This window comes from Somniosus microcephalus, chromosome 1 (assembly GCF_052327205.1).
Source record: "Somniosus microcephalus isolate GS21.2 chromosome 1, FLI_Smic_1.0, whole genome shotgun sequence".
In the NCBI taxonomy this organism is placed as follows: domain Eukaryota; kingdom Metazoa; phylum Chordata; class Chondrichthyes; order Squaliformes; family Somniosidae; genus Somniosus; species Somniosus microcephalus.
In genome coordinates, this window is record NC_140987.1 from 374695747 (window position 1) to 374711536 (window position 15790).

Below are 15790 nucleotides of genomic sequence, written 5' to 3' on the forward strand. Positions count from 1 at the left end.
ATCAAATGCTGCCTTGATGTCAAGGGCAGTCACTCTCACCTCACCTCTTGAGTTCAGTTCTTTTGTCCATGTTTGGACCAAGGCTGTAATGAGGTCAGGAGCTGAGTGGCCCTGGTGGAACCCAAACTGGGCGTCAGTTAGCAGGTTATTGCTGAGTAAGTGCCGCTTGATAGCACTGTCGACGACACCTTCCATCACTTTGCTGATGATTGAGAGTAGACTGATGGGACGGTAATTGGCCGGGTCGAATTTGTCCTGCTTTTTGTAGACAGGACATACTTGGGCAATTTTCCACATTGCCGGGTAGATGCCAGTGTTGTAGCTGTACTGGAACAGCTTGGCTAGGGGCGCAGCTAGTTCTGGAGCACAAGTCTTCAGTACTATTGCCAGAATGTTGTCAGGGCCCATAGCCTTTGCAGTATCCAGTGTCTTCAGCCATTTCTTGAAATCACGTGGAGTGAATTCAATGGGCTGAGACTGGCATCTGTGATGCTGGGGATCTCAGGAGGAGGCCGAGATGGTTGTAAATGCTTCAGCCTTGTCTTTTGCACTCGTGCTGGGCTCCACCATCATTGAGGATGGGGATATTTTTGGAGCCTCCTCCTCCTGTTAACTGTTTAATTGTCCACCACCACTCACGACTGGATGTGGCAGGACTGCAGAGTTTTGATTTGATCAGTTGGTTGTGAGATCGCTTAGCTCTGTCTATCGCATGTTGCTTCCGTTGTTTGGCATGCAAGTAATCCTGTGTTGTAGCCTCACCAGGTTGACACCTCATTTTTCGGTATGCCTGGTGCTGTTCCCGGCATGCTCTCCTGCACTCTTCGTTAAACCAGGGTTGATCTCCCGGCTTGATGGTAATGGTAGAGTGAGGGATATGCCGGGCCATGAGGTTACAGATTGTGGTTGAATACAATTCTGCTGCTGCTGATGGCCCACAGCGCCTCATGGATGCCCAGTTTTGAGTTGCCAGATCTGTTCAAAATCTGTCCCATTTAGCACGGTGGTAGTGCCACACAACACGGTGGAGGGTATCCTCAACATGAAGACGGGACTTCATCTCCACAAGGACTGTGCGGTGGTCACTTCCAGCAATGCTGTCATGGACAGATGCATCTGCAACAGGTAGCTTGGTGAGGACGAGATCAAGTAGGTTTTTCCCTCTTGTTGGTTCCTTCACCACCTGTCGCAAACCCAGTCTGGCAGTTATGTCCTTTAGGACTCGGCCAGCTCGGTCAGTTGTGGTGCTACCGAGCCACTCTTGGTGATGGACATTGAAGTCCCCCACCCAGAGGATATTTTGTGCCCTTGCTACTCTCAGTGCTTCTTCCAATTGGTGTTCAACATGAAGGAGTACTGATTCATCAGCTGAGGGAGGGCGGTAGGTGGTAATTAGCAGGAGGTTTCCTTTCCCATGTTTTACTTGATGCCATGAGACCTCATGGGGTCCTGAGTCAATGTTGAGGACTCCCAGGGCTACTCCCGCCTGACTGTATACCACGGTGCCACCACCTCTGATGGGTCTGTCCTGCCGGTGGGACAGGACATACCCAGGGATGGTGATGGTGGTGTCTGGGACACTGGTTGTAAGGTATGATTCGGTAATTATGACTATGTCAGGCTGTTGCTTGACAGCTCTCCCAATTTTGGCACAAGCCCCCAGATGTTGGTAAGGAGGACTTTGCAGGGTTGACAGGGCTGAGTTTGCCGTTGTCATTGTCGGTTCCAGTGCCAAGGTCAATGCCGGGTGTTCCGTCCGGTTTTATTCTTATTGTTTTTCGTAGCAGTTGTTTACAACTGAGTGGCTTGCTAAGCCATTAAGAGTCAACCACATTGCTGTGGGTCTGGAGTCACATGTAGGCCAGACCAGGTAAAGACAGCAGATTTCCTTCCCTAAAGGACATTAGTGAACCAGATGGGTTTTTGCAACAATCAACAATGGTATCATGGTCGCCATTACGAAGACTAACATTTAATTCCAGAATTAAATTGAATTGAATTTAAATTCCACCAGCTGCCGTGGTGGGATTTGAACCCTTATTCTCAGAGCATTTGATTGAGTCTCTGGCTTACTAGTCTAGTGACATAACCACTACGCCACCACCTCCCCTTGAATCAGCAGCTGTAATTACATGTCAGTTCTTTAATAAATCTATATATTTTTAGAATTGTCTCACATAGTACTTCTGTATCAAACTCGTGAAATCAATCACTGTTCACTCTTTGGTGAGGAGTTGCAGAATTCTGGGGGAGTTTTCCAGACCTTCATAATGTCCGGAAGGTTACAGTCTAGTTAAACATCTTAAAAGTGCAATCTGGATGACGGTAACATCTTCAGGTCATGTAAGATTTGCATAATTTGTGCATCTCCCCAAAGGTTATTATCGATAAAAGGGACCCTACGTGGACATTTTTGAATTAAAAAAGGGTACCCAAGATTGCGTCCGTGCCTCGTGGCAGAAAGCCTATGGGTCTCCAAAATGGATTCTGCAGCACAGACAGCATGGGGGAAATCGAAACTAAGGCTGCAGGTTTCCTGTGAAAAGAACTTCGTGTTTTGGGGCCCAGACAGAACTGTGAATTAGGTATTAGACCGAACTGGAGACAGATCTAAATTCAATGAGGCCTACAGTTAAAAGCCATCAAACAGTCTGCATACATAATCGGAAACAGATTAAGCACAGCAAGGACTTTCAGGATAATACGAGTCAATTATCGGGCCGGTAGATGCAATTACCGGCCATCTAAAAACTGTCAGTATAGATTGCTACCATTATTTTAACTAGCCCGCCAAAATTAAAACAAAGAACTAACCTGATTTGGCGTGCAGATAAGGGTTTTTCGACGAAGGTATAATTGAAGCCCCCTAAGGTAGCAATCGGGGAACTCCTGCTCTGCTCTCCTGCTGCTCTGCTGCTGTGCTAATGTCAGTACTGCCACTCCCCGGCTCTTCGGCCCCTCGCCCTCGTGGCTGCCGCTCTTCCCCCATCCCGCGCTTACCCCCTGGCCTTTGCCCGTGCCCTCTCTTACTCTATCTGGACTCGCCCCAGCACCGGGTCGGGCGAGCACGGGCAATTCAGGCCAGGCGAAGCGGGACGCGATGAGGGGAGGAGGAGGGAAGACCACCGGAGGGAAGGCCAACTGAGGGTAGGCTTTGAATCATCGGGCCTTCAGCCTCAGCTGACCTGCGACTATCTTCAAGCAAACTCAACCTGCCGACGAAGGACCATCAAGCAGAGATTTTAACTTCGGGGTACTCGAACCTGGACAATGCCCTTGCAGCACCCGGAGCCCACGTGACGACGGCAGGCTCCAGAGAGCACCAAGAGCGAACTCCGAACCCCACCGCTGTATTGAGTCTAACAAACCCTTTTGATTGGTGAGCATGAATTCTGACCCCTCATAGCTTAACCTAGTTAGGTATAGGGGGTGGGATAAGGAAAAGGGTATTGTTAAGACAGTTGTTTTCCCTCGATGTGCCATGTGTTCCCCATTCCCTGTATATGTATAGTATTATTATGACTCTCTTGTAATTTTTGCCTGTAGAAGTGTACACTAGTAATTTTCCGTAAGATTGTATCAAGTTTTCCTCTTCAATAAAATCTTGGTTTTGTTTGCATCCAACCACCTGTCTACTCGAGTCTTCTCTGTATCGCTGCCTGTATCTAAGTCCGGTGTCCAGAACCCAGGGGGCGAGCGATTCGAACCACTCAAAGAAGGTAGTCAGAGGCAAAGCTGACTGACCCGAACACGCCTGTGCAAAACCCCTGACAGAAATGGCGACCGTGGCAAGACACCGGCAACAAGGTTGCAATACGGTAGACAGTGGTTCGGATGAGCAAACCGTGATGGAGGAAAGGATTTCTGATTGGCCCTGAAATTAGGATCGGGGGCTTGCCGCGCGTGCAAGACCCGGGCCTGCTTGCATTTCCTGTCAGCGGCGTAGTTAGTGCGATGTGCCGGCTGGGATCAGGTGAGCACTGAGCAGCCAATCAGGGGAGGGGAAACTCATTCATGAATTTGACAGTAAGAGCTGTCAAACTCATGAAAACTCCTGGCCCCAAAACACTACTTAAACCTGAAAGAAAATTTAAAAAACATTGCACTACTTAAATGAACAATAAAGAACTCTGAAAAACTATTTTAAACAATAATTTTAAAATTTGAAAAAAAAATGTATATAAAAAATCGGGGCTAAAACTAAACTTACCTTACTGTAAATTCTTTAAAAATAACAAACCTGTGGGAAAAAAAATTCTCAATTGTACTTAAAAGCCCACTTACCTGAAAAACTAAGTACTTACGTGTGGTTTTTCAATGCGTAAAGACCGGAGGCCTTTACACACGTGCAACTCTGAAAAAAAAAAGGAATTTCACTGCGCACGCGCTGCCTGTGCAGTCGCGCGCGTTCTGCCTCTTAACCCCTTGGGTCAGAGGACAGGAAATGCCGGTTTACAGCGCATGCGCTGTGCATGCTGAAAACCGGCAATTCCTCCGGGCACACGCGTGAGTACCCCATCTGTACTCATGCGTTGTGCCCGGAATTACTGGGCCGATATGTTTTTAGCAAGGTGAATATCACTAAGAAGTGGATCACCACTCTGTTAAAGGCTGGACATCCGGTAGATGCAGCAGCCAAGTGGACAGAGGGAAAGGAACACAAGAAGTCCTTAGAGAAAGCAGTTTGGCTGATGTGCTTTAAAAAGCAGATCCAGCTTCTCGACGGGCTCGTTGCCGCACAGGCAATCGAGTTAAGGGAGTCAGCCCTGGAGATCCAGGATAAGGCTCTCGCGGGGGAAAAGTTGTTAGTAGCTCTGCAGGCTTTGAACCAAGAAAGAGTACATCTAGTAAGAGAACACAAGGCCCAGTTGGAATACCTACGGTGTCAAGTCACCGAGGCCAAGGGAAATGAGTCAAGGTTGTGGGAGAAAAAGGCCCGCATGGCAAAGCAGGTTAGGGAACAGGAAGAGAAAGTGCAGGAGGTAAAAGCAGCTTACAAGCTAGCTAATGAACAGGGGTTTGAGGAGGCAGACCACGGCCCCTGCCAAGAGAGGATAGAAAATCTGAGCCGGACCCTCCAGAAGGCAAAAGGCATGGTATGCCTCATAAGTCCAAAGGCAGGTCAGGCAGATTTTATGGGGAACGAGGGGAGAACAGTTCCAGTGCCATCGGTAGTGTCTAGGGACGACCCGGTTGAAAGAGAGGAGACCTCACGACTACCACCCATAGCGCCAAGTTTCAGCGAGGTTTGGCAGCAAGGGGGGGGTGGAGCCCAGAGTGGAGCCAGAGGTGGAGGCGGAGTTAGAGCAACCCCCGCCCAAAAAGTCGGAACTGGAGCCAATGTGCCCAGCATGGCATCGGAGGTTTGGCCCACCCGCCAATGGCGAAGATGAGGGACCCCCCCAAACCAGTTTGTATTACCCTTTAACACCCAACAGCTTAGGGTTATGGTCAACCATGACCCGAAGCTTTCCGCCAAGGGAGACCCCTCGATCCACTTCAGGGAAATAGAGCAGGCCGCCAGCGTCAACGACTGCGATGATGCTGAAAAGGCCAAGATGCTGCTATTCTCCCTGGAGAATAATCTCCTCCAATCCCTCTCTGAAGAGTGTAAGAGGGGACAGAGCGGGTACGAGGAGCTTAGAGATGCGGTTCTGGAGGCCATGGGGATGGATGAGGGAAGTCCTTTCTCCCGCGTGGAGTAGATGGTACAGCTCTTAGAGGAGACCCCGCAGGCTTTTGCGGACTGGTTGTGGCCGGTATACCGGAAAGCCTGCCCGGGGACGCGGGACTGGGGATTCCTGAACGGGGATTCCCTGACGCATTGGCTTCATTGTCTAGTGGCGAACAGCTTGCCACAGATCCGGGCGAAGGCAGAAGCCTGGTTTGACCCCAAAGATCCCCAGACCACAGAGATCACGGTAATTGGACAGCTCACTCTGGCCTATAAAAATGGTAGGGGAGCCGATGAACACCCACCCAAGGGTAAGCTGCATGAGGTAAAACCCGGACCGGGTAGGAAAGAGGGGCACCAGGAAGGGAGTAACTCCCCCAGCACAAAGACCAATTGTTACGGGTGTGGGAAGGATGGTCACTGGCAGAAGGAGTGTAAGAACCCTTGGAAGGATAACAAGGGAAAGCATCCCACAGCCCCAGCCCAAAAGGCGGGGGTAGGGACCCCTTCTGCAGATGTTGAGTTGCTTTTGGACGCCATGAGGTCCTTACTGGCTGGCCAGGGGAGAGTAGCAGCTGCCACCGGTGCTCTCACCCCGTCAGCCCCATCCAACCCACAACCGTGACTAGAGCCGGCGCAGCCTGTGTATCTGTGTTCGCTCCGATATGATGAGTGGAGGAGACCCATGATGGAGATGGAGGTGGAAAAGGTAGCGGGGACCTGTCTGTTGGACACGGGGGCATCACGCACCGTGATCTACTCAGCTAACCCCACCACCTCACCTCTCTCTAGCGATGTCCCATACAGTCTATCGGGGTTCACGAGTAAGGAACAGGCTGGCTCGGTCTCCATCCCACTCGCCATTCGGATAGGACCGCTCCGCTCCAAGTGGACGTGTGTCCTGATGAATTGGGAAGTGGAGGGTGGAAGAGGGGTCCTGGGGGCCGATTTTATCATAGGTCACGGGATCCTGGTGGATTTAAGGAATCACTGCCTCTGGGGGGCAGGAAAGGTAAAGAACGGTGAGATCGTAGTTATCCCGGGTAAGGAAGGGAAGGGGACCCTCTGCACCATGAAGCCGAAAGAGGATTCAAACCTCGGGCTCATGGTCAGCAACACCCCACCAGAGTTCCAGGCATTTGTGCAGGCCCACCTGGCCGCATTTGCCACTCACAAACACGACTGCGGGAGGGTCACAGGGTTTGAGGTCAGAGTAGATGGGGACCCCATGGCCCGACCACAGAAACAGTATAACTTCCCCAGGGAAGCAGAGCTGGACATGGAAGCAGCCATGTCCTCGTTAGTACAGCAGAGAGTTCTGAGGCCGATAGCCACCCATGTGAACTCTCCTTTGTGGCCGGTTAGAAAACCGGACAATTCCTGGAGGGCCACGGTGGACCATCGGGTGCTCAATAATAACATCCCAGCCTGTGCACCTACAGTGGCAGCAATTGCCGACCTGATAGGGAGCATCCCAGCATCTGCGACCACTTTCACGGTGCTGGATATTTCCAATGGGTTTTGGTCCATCCCTGTAAGGAGGGAGGTTCAGTACAAGTTTGCCTTTACGTTTAAAGGGCAACAGTACACGTGGAACTGCTTGCCTCAGGGCTTCCATAATAGCCCCAGCATCTTCCATTAGTGCATGGCAGACAGTTTGAAGGACTTTAGTCAGCCCGGACAGTTGGTACAATATGTGGATGAGGGAACAGTGTGAAGACACGTACGACGACGACCTGCTCCTGTTAACTGATTCGAAAGAGGAGCATGGCCCACTATTGGCCGAACTGCTGGAGCTGTTCGAACAGAAGGGTTTCAAAGTGAATCCCAAGAAGGCGCAGATTGGCCAGCAGGAGGTGAAATTCCTTGGTCTGGCCGTGCGCGCTGGAGAAAGGGCCATAGATAGGGCTAGGGAAGGAGAATCCCAGGACCCCTATTGGGCAGGCCCGGAAGCTGCAGTCTGGGACAAGGGAGGCACACGGGGGGTAGTTTTGGCCTCGGAACCAAAGCGGGTCCAAATCCAAGATCCCCTCTGTAAGACCGTCCCGGTGAGAAAAGAGAAAAGACAGCCCCTAGAAGGTCCGCTCGGGGCAGCGGGCGAGCCCTCAACACAGGTTTTAAAACAGGCCGCTGGTTACATCAACCAGTGCAAACTGTTTCAGCCTGAAAGGGGAAAACGGCAAGTTGGGGTAAGGTCTGAGGAGAAAGATCTTCAGCCCGCAGCACGAGCGAGTTCACAGACTGCACAGGCAGGCACTGTGGCTTGCTTGAAGGGAGGGGCCATCCAGCCCATCGATTGGGACATGCCCCCACTCTTCTGGGATCCAGGCGAGGGGGAGGGACCCGAGGGCGAAAACTCCACCCCTAACCCAGGTGTAGAGAGGGAGGGACCTGAGGTCGAAAACCCCGCCCCGGACCCAGCCATGGGACCTGGGGGCGGAGACTCTCAGCTCGCAGCAGTAGGCTGCGAAAAGTTACCTGCCCCCAGCCCAGGTTCGGGAGGTGTCAAGCCTGGGGGAGCAGCTGTTCGGGTAAAAGGCCCAGCGGCCAAGAAAGCCCCACCCGCCAAAGTCCCCAGAAGGTCCACGTGGACGCCCCAGCCGAGAAAGCCATGGTCACCAGCCCTCCAGTTCCCAAGGGCCGCCCCTCGAGCCAGGGAGCGGTCCAAGGACAGAGGTCCTCAGCCAGCAGCCTCGGGCTGCGAGGGAGCAACAGTGAAGGACGATGCGGTCACGCCGGGGGTAGCGGTGAGCCGCAGTCCAACCAGGGATTAGCCTGGCCGCCCGGAGATGGGCGGCGGATGTATATAGTTGGTTTAAGTTTAAGTAAGGTGTAATTATTTAGCTTAAATTTGGGTGTTTGTAATTTAAGTTAAATAGGGTGATGGGTAGTTTTAAGTTAAGCAGTCTGTTAAGAGTGTATATTTGGGTCGAGGTCGCGGGACCCGACCATGCCTCACCAAGCCAGAGAATCTCTTGGGGACCTAGCTGCATGTTTTTTTACATCTTTTTGCAGAAAGAGGTTCAGGATGGAATGGATCGTGGTCCTATTCACCCTAATCGGGATGAGTAAGGAGAGGAGGGGCGACGTCCAAGACTCCCACATCTATGGGTGTTCGGGAGACAAGGCGCCCCTGGCGATGGATGGGAGCGGTGAACGGGATGCGGAGGATACTGCTGTCTACTTCCACGAGGGAAGGTGGCCAGGATGGTTGGGGTCCGAGTCGTCTCAGTACTCCAGCCAAACCGGATTCACGTACGGGGACGCCTCCCTCCTGTGCCCCCGGGTGCGAGTCGTTACCATGAGGGTCAGCGTCACCGTTGGAATGCGAATATGCTTAACATGCAAAGGACACTTTCCACTGGACAGATGGTGGTGGCTCAGAAAGTTGAGTAAGGACATGAGGAACCCCGAAGTCGAATGGGAGTGTTTGGGTAACAACACCCATCGGACAATTACCGGGACTCATAGAGGACTGAGTGTACGCTGGGACAAGTGGTGGGAACCGGAAAAAGAGATTTACATCTGTATGTGGGGGTCAGAGAAGGTCTGCCCTGCATGCATATCCATTATGTTCCACCGGCAGTGGCACGACACCGGGAAGGGGGTAAGGTGGGATGCCAGCTGGAAGGTGTGTGCGGTCCCGTATTCCCAGATCCCAGTCAATGCCACTGAGCTGGTAACCCGCCCCCGTAAGCCCCTGCCCACAGCGCAGGCGGTGAGGTTATCCAGGGAAGATTGCCCCACCACCACCAAGGGACCAGGGAATGGATTGGTACTGGTCCCCACCGATCAGATGCTGTACCAAGGGGTACACTACACGGTAGCCTCTGTGATTTTAAATCTCAGAGGTACATCTACCGGAGTGGTGCCCTAAAGAAACAGAGCAGTTATACCAGGCCCTATTAAAAGACATGTTCAAGAAATTTTACGAGTTCGATTTTGCCCACGTGGACAAGACCGAACTCTACACCACACGCCGGGAATTTTTGGGTAACCCAGGGAGACAAAGAAGGAGTGTATGGAATGATGTTTTTACTATGTTTAACACTGGGTCCTCTGTCATCAACAGCTTGGATGACATAGAGCTGCAGGCCCAGATGAACGGTTTAAAAACACAGTTAAAAGGGATATTACTGGATGAGAACAAGGTCGTGGGCTCGGAGTTGCATGAGGACCAGGCCATGGCGGTCCATTTAAAAGAGATCATAGCTGAGTTGGAAAAGCACGCAAAGACGGTAAATGCTCTCATAAGGGAGGACAGAAATGCTTCTGACCAAGCTGCGCAGAATGAGGTGTGCATGTTATACGGGGCGTGGTTACTGGGCGAGGGCCGCAGTAACCTGGAAGATTTAAAACAAGGTTTGGTCCCCTCCTGGATTAGCATCAAGCACCTCGCAGCCCTCCACCCTTTTGAGAACACATTGAGCCCATGCCAACTCCGGCTAGCCTCCGAAGCCTATCCAGTCCCCGTGGATTGTGGGCGGTCGAACCACACAATCATGGGAGTAGTAGTTAGGATGCCGGTCATGGGTAGGACAGCCAGACCCGCCCCGGTATACAGGGTTGAGAACATTGGAGTCATTCAGGGGGGAGCACACATTCGGTTCACAGTGGTCCCGCCTTACGTCATTAAGTGGGAGCACGCTATGACAGGTACTGACCTCTCAGGGCGCCGGAGCAGGGGAGCACACATAATCCTGTGCCCCCAGCACTTGAATGCCTTCTCAAGACCGCAGTGTGGGTTCAGAGCTGCTGACGCGAAGCCTATAAATTGCACCATGGAGGCAATGGCACAAGGCCATGTTCCCCCGCAGGTAGCATATATAGGGGGTGGGACATATTGTGTCACCACCGGCGCATCCCACTGCCAGCACGGACAGCACAGCTGGTGCCCGGTTAGTGAGAGCAGCTTCTGTTTTAAACCCAAGGCAGAAGTTCGAGTGGCCCAGGAGCGAATTGTCCCCATCCCTGAACCCTCCACTGTTCACCTCACTGTGAAAGAGAATTTTATGAACTTGCAGAAGTACGTAACGCACTTTGGCTACGAAATTCCCCCTCTCCCTGAACATTTGACCAAAATTCTAAAAGCCGTTATAGTTTCACAGAAACATTTCTGCACTCTCGAGCAGAAAACAGTAGAGATAGGGACTAAGATATTGGATATTGTGACTCCACCCTGGTGGAACCTTTTCAATAATATAAAGGTCCCTTTGTGGATCAAGCTGGCTTTTCACATTCTCCTGGTTTGCCAGTTAGGAACAGTGCTGTATTTAGTTTGCATTCAGTGTAAGGGAAAAGGTCGGTGGTCAGAATTCCAAAACCAGAGCTTTTGGAAAGAACATTATGTAAAGGTGGAGGAAGATACGCCAGTTTAAGTTTCTCCCTGTTTTCGATTGAAGAATTGTTGTTTCTTTGTGTTTGTTATTTTCAATTAAAGTATTTTTTCTTTTGTTGTTTTCTTTTGCGACACGGTTTAATAAAGGTATGTGTACCAAGTGGTGCAGGGGTATAGGACCCCTCCAGGCTTGGATGTGTGTGTAAAGCCTGTAATTTTACTCTTTGTATGCTGATGTACACTACATTTTCGTGGAATGGGAAGTGCACGTGTCGTGGGTATGTTAGATAGATAATTGCAGGGGAAGGCTGACTATGGAAGGTCAGAAAATTTTTTGCTAAACCTTAAAAGGTATGATGCTTCAAGCAAGTTTTAGTATCACAGGGGGGAGTGAAAGATTTGCAATATTTGTGCATCTCCCCGAAGGTTATTATCGATAAAAGGGACCCTGCGTGGACATTTTTGAATTAAAAAAGTGTACCAAAGATGGCGTCCGTGCCTCGTGGCAGAAAGCCTACGGGTCTCCAAAATGGATTCTGCAGTGCAGACAGTGTGGGGGAAATCGAAACTAAGGCTGCAGGTTTCCTGTGAAAAGAACTTTGTGTTTTGAGACCCAGACAGAACTGTGAATTAGGTATTAGACCGAATTGGAGACAGATCTAAATTCAATGAGGCCTACAGTTAAAAGCCATCAAACAGTCTGCATACATAATCGGAAACAGATTAAGCACATCCATCGAGGCTGGACGCGCACATCAAGGGCTTTCAGGACAATACGAGTCAATTATCGGGCCGGTAGATGCAATTACCGGCCATCTAAAAATCGTCAGTATAGATTGCTACCATTATTTTAACTAGCCCGCCAAAATTAAAACAAAGAACTAACCTGATTTGACGTGCAGATAAGGGTTTTTCGACGAAGGTATAATTGAAGGTCCCTAGGTAGCAATCGGGGAACTCCTGCTTTGCTCTCCTGCTGCTCTGCTGCTGTGCTGGTGTCAGTACTGCCACTCCCCGACTCTTCGGCCCCTCGGCCTTGTGGCTGCCGCTCTTCCCCCGTCCCGCACTTACCCCCTGGCCTTTGCCCTGCCCTCTCCCACTCTATCTGGACTCGCCCTGGCACCGGGTCGGGCGAACATGGGCAATTCAGGCCAGGTGAAGCGGGACGCGACGAGGGGAGGAGGAGGGAAGACCACCGGAGGGAAGGCCAACTGAGGGTAGGCTTCGAATCATCGGGCCTTCAGCCTCAGCTGACCTGCGACTATCTTCATGCAAACTCAAGCTGCCGACGAAGGACCATCCCTGCAAGGTAAAGTACCCAAGCAGAGGCTTTAACTTTGGGGTACTCGAACCTGGACAACGCCCTTGCAACACCCAGAGCCCACGTGATGATGGCAGGCTCCAGAGAGCACCAAGAGCGAACCCTGAACCCAACCGTTGTTTTGAGTCTAACAACCCTTTTGATTGGTGAGCATGAATTCTGACCCCTAATAGATTAACCTAGTTAGGTATAGGGGGTGGGATAAGGATCAGGGGATTGTTAAGATAGTTGTTTTCCCTCGATGTGCCGTGTGTTCCCCATTCCCTGTATATGTATAGTATTATTATGACTCTCTTGTAATTTTTGCCTGTAGAAGTGTACACTAGTAATTTTCCATAAGATTGTATCAAGTTTTCCTCTTCAATAAAATCTTGGTTTTGTTTGCATCCAACCACCTGTCTACTCGAGTCTTCTCTGTATCACTGCCTGTATCTAAGTCCGGTGTCCAGAACCCAGGGGGCGAGTGATTCGAACCACTCAAAGAAGGTAGTCAGAGGCAAAGCTGACTGACCTGAACACACCTGTGCAAAACCCCCTACAGTCATTCCTTTCCTTTCGGGAGAGATAGTCTGGACCTTTAGACCCAATTAAGCATCTTATAGGATTCGGCTATCTCTAACATTAGTTGAAGGTGAACGTCTGGGGAATATGCCTGATCTGGGGTAGCCCCAAAAGGGCTAGGACTAGCAATTATCCCTTCAGTTAAAGGTTGCAGATGTCGAGCTGGACAAAGAGGGATTAGTACACCATGGTCACAGTCACAGAGCATGCCATTTGTGACTTTGATTAGGGCAGTTTCAGGCATGGTCAGATACCTGATTGAAGAGATTCAAACATGGAGTTGCAGGAAAAATGGGCGCAGATTTTGGGGGCCACAACACATTCAAGGACATTTGGCGAGGAAAGGGAGAATTCGAACTAGGGTAATTGTTAGCAAGGACAGAGTGATCAAGGGTGGATGTATTGAGGAGGGGGTGATGACAATGGTTTTGAAAGGGAGGAGAGGGAACCACTTATAATATCAGCTAGCATGGAGGCCAAGAAGGGAACTTGGGTGGTTAGCAGTTTAGTGGGAATGGGGTCAAGGGAGTATGAGATGGGTCGCATGGGCAAGATGAGCTTAGAGGGGCAATGATGAGAGATGAGAGATAAGAGATAAACTATAGAATGATTTGGGTTCAGGGCTATGAGGTGGGAGCCTGGTGGGAGGTTGGGCTTTGTGGGGAATTGGAAAAACGTAGAGGCAACTGAATGGATGGTCTCAATCTTACTGACAAAGAGATCCATGAACTGCTCACATATTGGCCAGAATTTTGTTTACCTGGGTGGGTCGGATGCTGGTGGTCAATGTGGCGGGTCACGACCCCAGTGCTGATTCCATCCAGCTCCTGAAATTGACTTTGCGTTAATGGGGCCTATTAAGCCCACCCTGCGCCTTACCCAGCCCTTTTAAATGGTGCAGGTCTGATGACATCATCGATGACACGTTTTCAGCTGGGATAGTTAAAGGAGCCATGGCCATGTTGCATTTGAAGGTTCATCTAGGAGTGTGCAGGCAGCACACTGCACCACTGGAGTGTTCCAAACATTTCCAGAGATGACTGCACAGAGACAGAGGGCTGCTCCCAGGTTCTCCAATGACTCCCTCCATATGCTTGTGGAGGGAGTCAGAGCATGCAGGGAGGTCCTCTTTCCTTCTAATGGGCAGGTGAGACCTCCCCAGGAGACCAAAAGCGCCGGGCTTCAAATAGCTGAGGAGGAAAACAGCAGGGACGTTGTGAGGCGGACCTGGGTGCAGTGCTCGAAATGTTTCAATGATCTCATTAGATCAGGAAAGGTGAGTACAAAGCTACACTCAACTTCATTCTGCTGCATGTCTCATCACATCCCCATCACTCTGCCTTCCCTACCCTGCTGCTGCACATCCTTACTCACACCAACATACCTTGCATGCCCACCCATCCCTCTCTCTCTATCTACATACTCACATTCCCATCTCACTAGCCACCCCTCATACTCACCCTCATCCTAATGCAATCATACCAACTAACAACACACAAGAAGGCCACTTGTCTTCAGCACCCAATCATAGTCTCCCTCTAAAGATGTAACCCATCCATTCCTTACATTCATTCCATCACTCTCCCTCAACCTTCTTGTCTTTTCCTCCTTGCAGGAAAAGGGCGCCCACAATTTTAGGGAGAGGGAGAGAACCGGAGGTGGAACGCCATCATTAGCAACCTTAACAACAGCAGAGGAGGCTGCCTTAGAAGTTTCAGGAGTTGCCGAGCAGCTGGAGGTGTGAGATGGAGAGAGGGAGACATCTCAGCAATGTGGTGACAGAATTACATATCAGACAGCTACATGGCATACATCAATCACTCATATGGGGACTGATGTCAGCAGCCAGTGAATGGTCATCATGTGCATAATGGTATCTGTACCCATTCTTCATATGATATATCTAACTCATCTCTTTACTCTCCCACAGGTCCATCAAAAGCCACCCCCCACCCTCACTGTCCAGGAGGAAGAGGAAGATGAGTCCTCAGAGGAGCCTCCAGCCTCTGAGGGTGCACCGTCAACGGACATAAATGCACCTGGCACCAGCGCAGTTATGCACATCTCGGTGGGTCCCATGTGGGTTAGAGTAGTGTTGTCACCTGGTGTCTCACAACTCACAAGTGAGCAAGAGCAGATGGTGGAGACAGGGACAGCAGAGGAGACTCCTCGCTGGAGGGTGCAGGACACTCCCAGCTCTGCTGAGCTGCATGTCGACGCTAAGACTCGGGGGCAATCCAGAAAGAGGGAATTCTTGGATGTGTAGCAAGAAGTGCAGGAGGCTTTGACAGGTTTTGTGAGCATGATGTCTGCAAATGTCCAGAGAATAGAGGAGTCCATCTCCAACATAAGCACCACCGTGTCACATGCAATGGTGACTGTAGGCTCTTCTATGGATAGGATGGCCACCTGCATAGAGCAGCTAATGTGCCACTCACATGGGCACATGGTCTCTATGGAGAATAGGTGGCTATCTATGGAAGATAGATGGCTATCTATGAAGAGTAGATGGCAGGGGCTTATAGACCTCATCTCTAGGAGGATGTAAATGTGGACGTTGGTCCTCATGGCCCCACTGATATGCAGCAAGGTGATCTCCAGCTCCTTGCTACAGGGAAATGCGGGTGGCTCATGAGAGGGATGATGGTGAGAGGGCACATGGAAGTGGGGGCACTTCTCAAAGTGCTCACACTTCTCCCCCATTGCCACCCCCTCAGTCAGAGCCCCAGATGCCTCCTCAGACAGCGATGGCCGAGTCTGACCCTGCACAGTCGCAGGAAGAGCAGGCTTTGGTCGGACCATTAGAGGCTCCAAAACCCAGAGGACGTCCACCAACAGTGTCTAAGCAGTCGCAGCAGGGAAGTGAACAGGCTATCTCTACCTTTGCTGAAGCCAC

The 15790-nt window shown here is 50.9% G+C and overlaps 1 pseudogene; it reads left to right on the plus strand.

Moving 5' to 3' along the window:
• Nucleotides 1-15442, plus strand: part of LOC147125014 (uncharacterized) — a 51926-nt pseudogene extending 36484 nt beyond the window's left edge.
• Nucleotides 15443-15790: the final 348 nt, after the last annotated feature.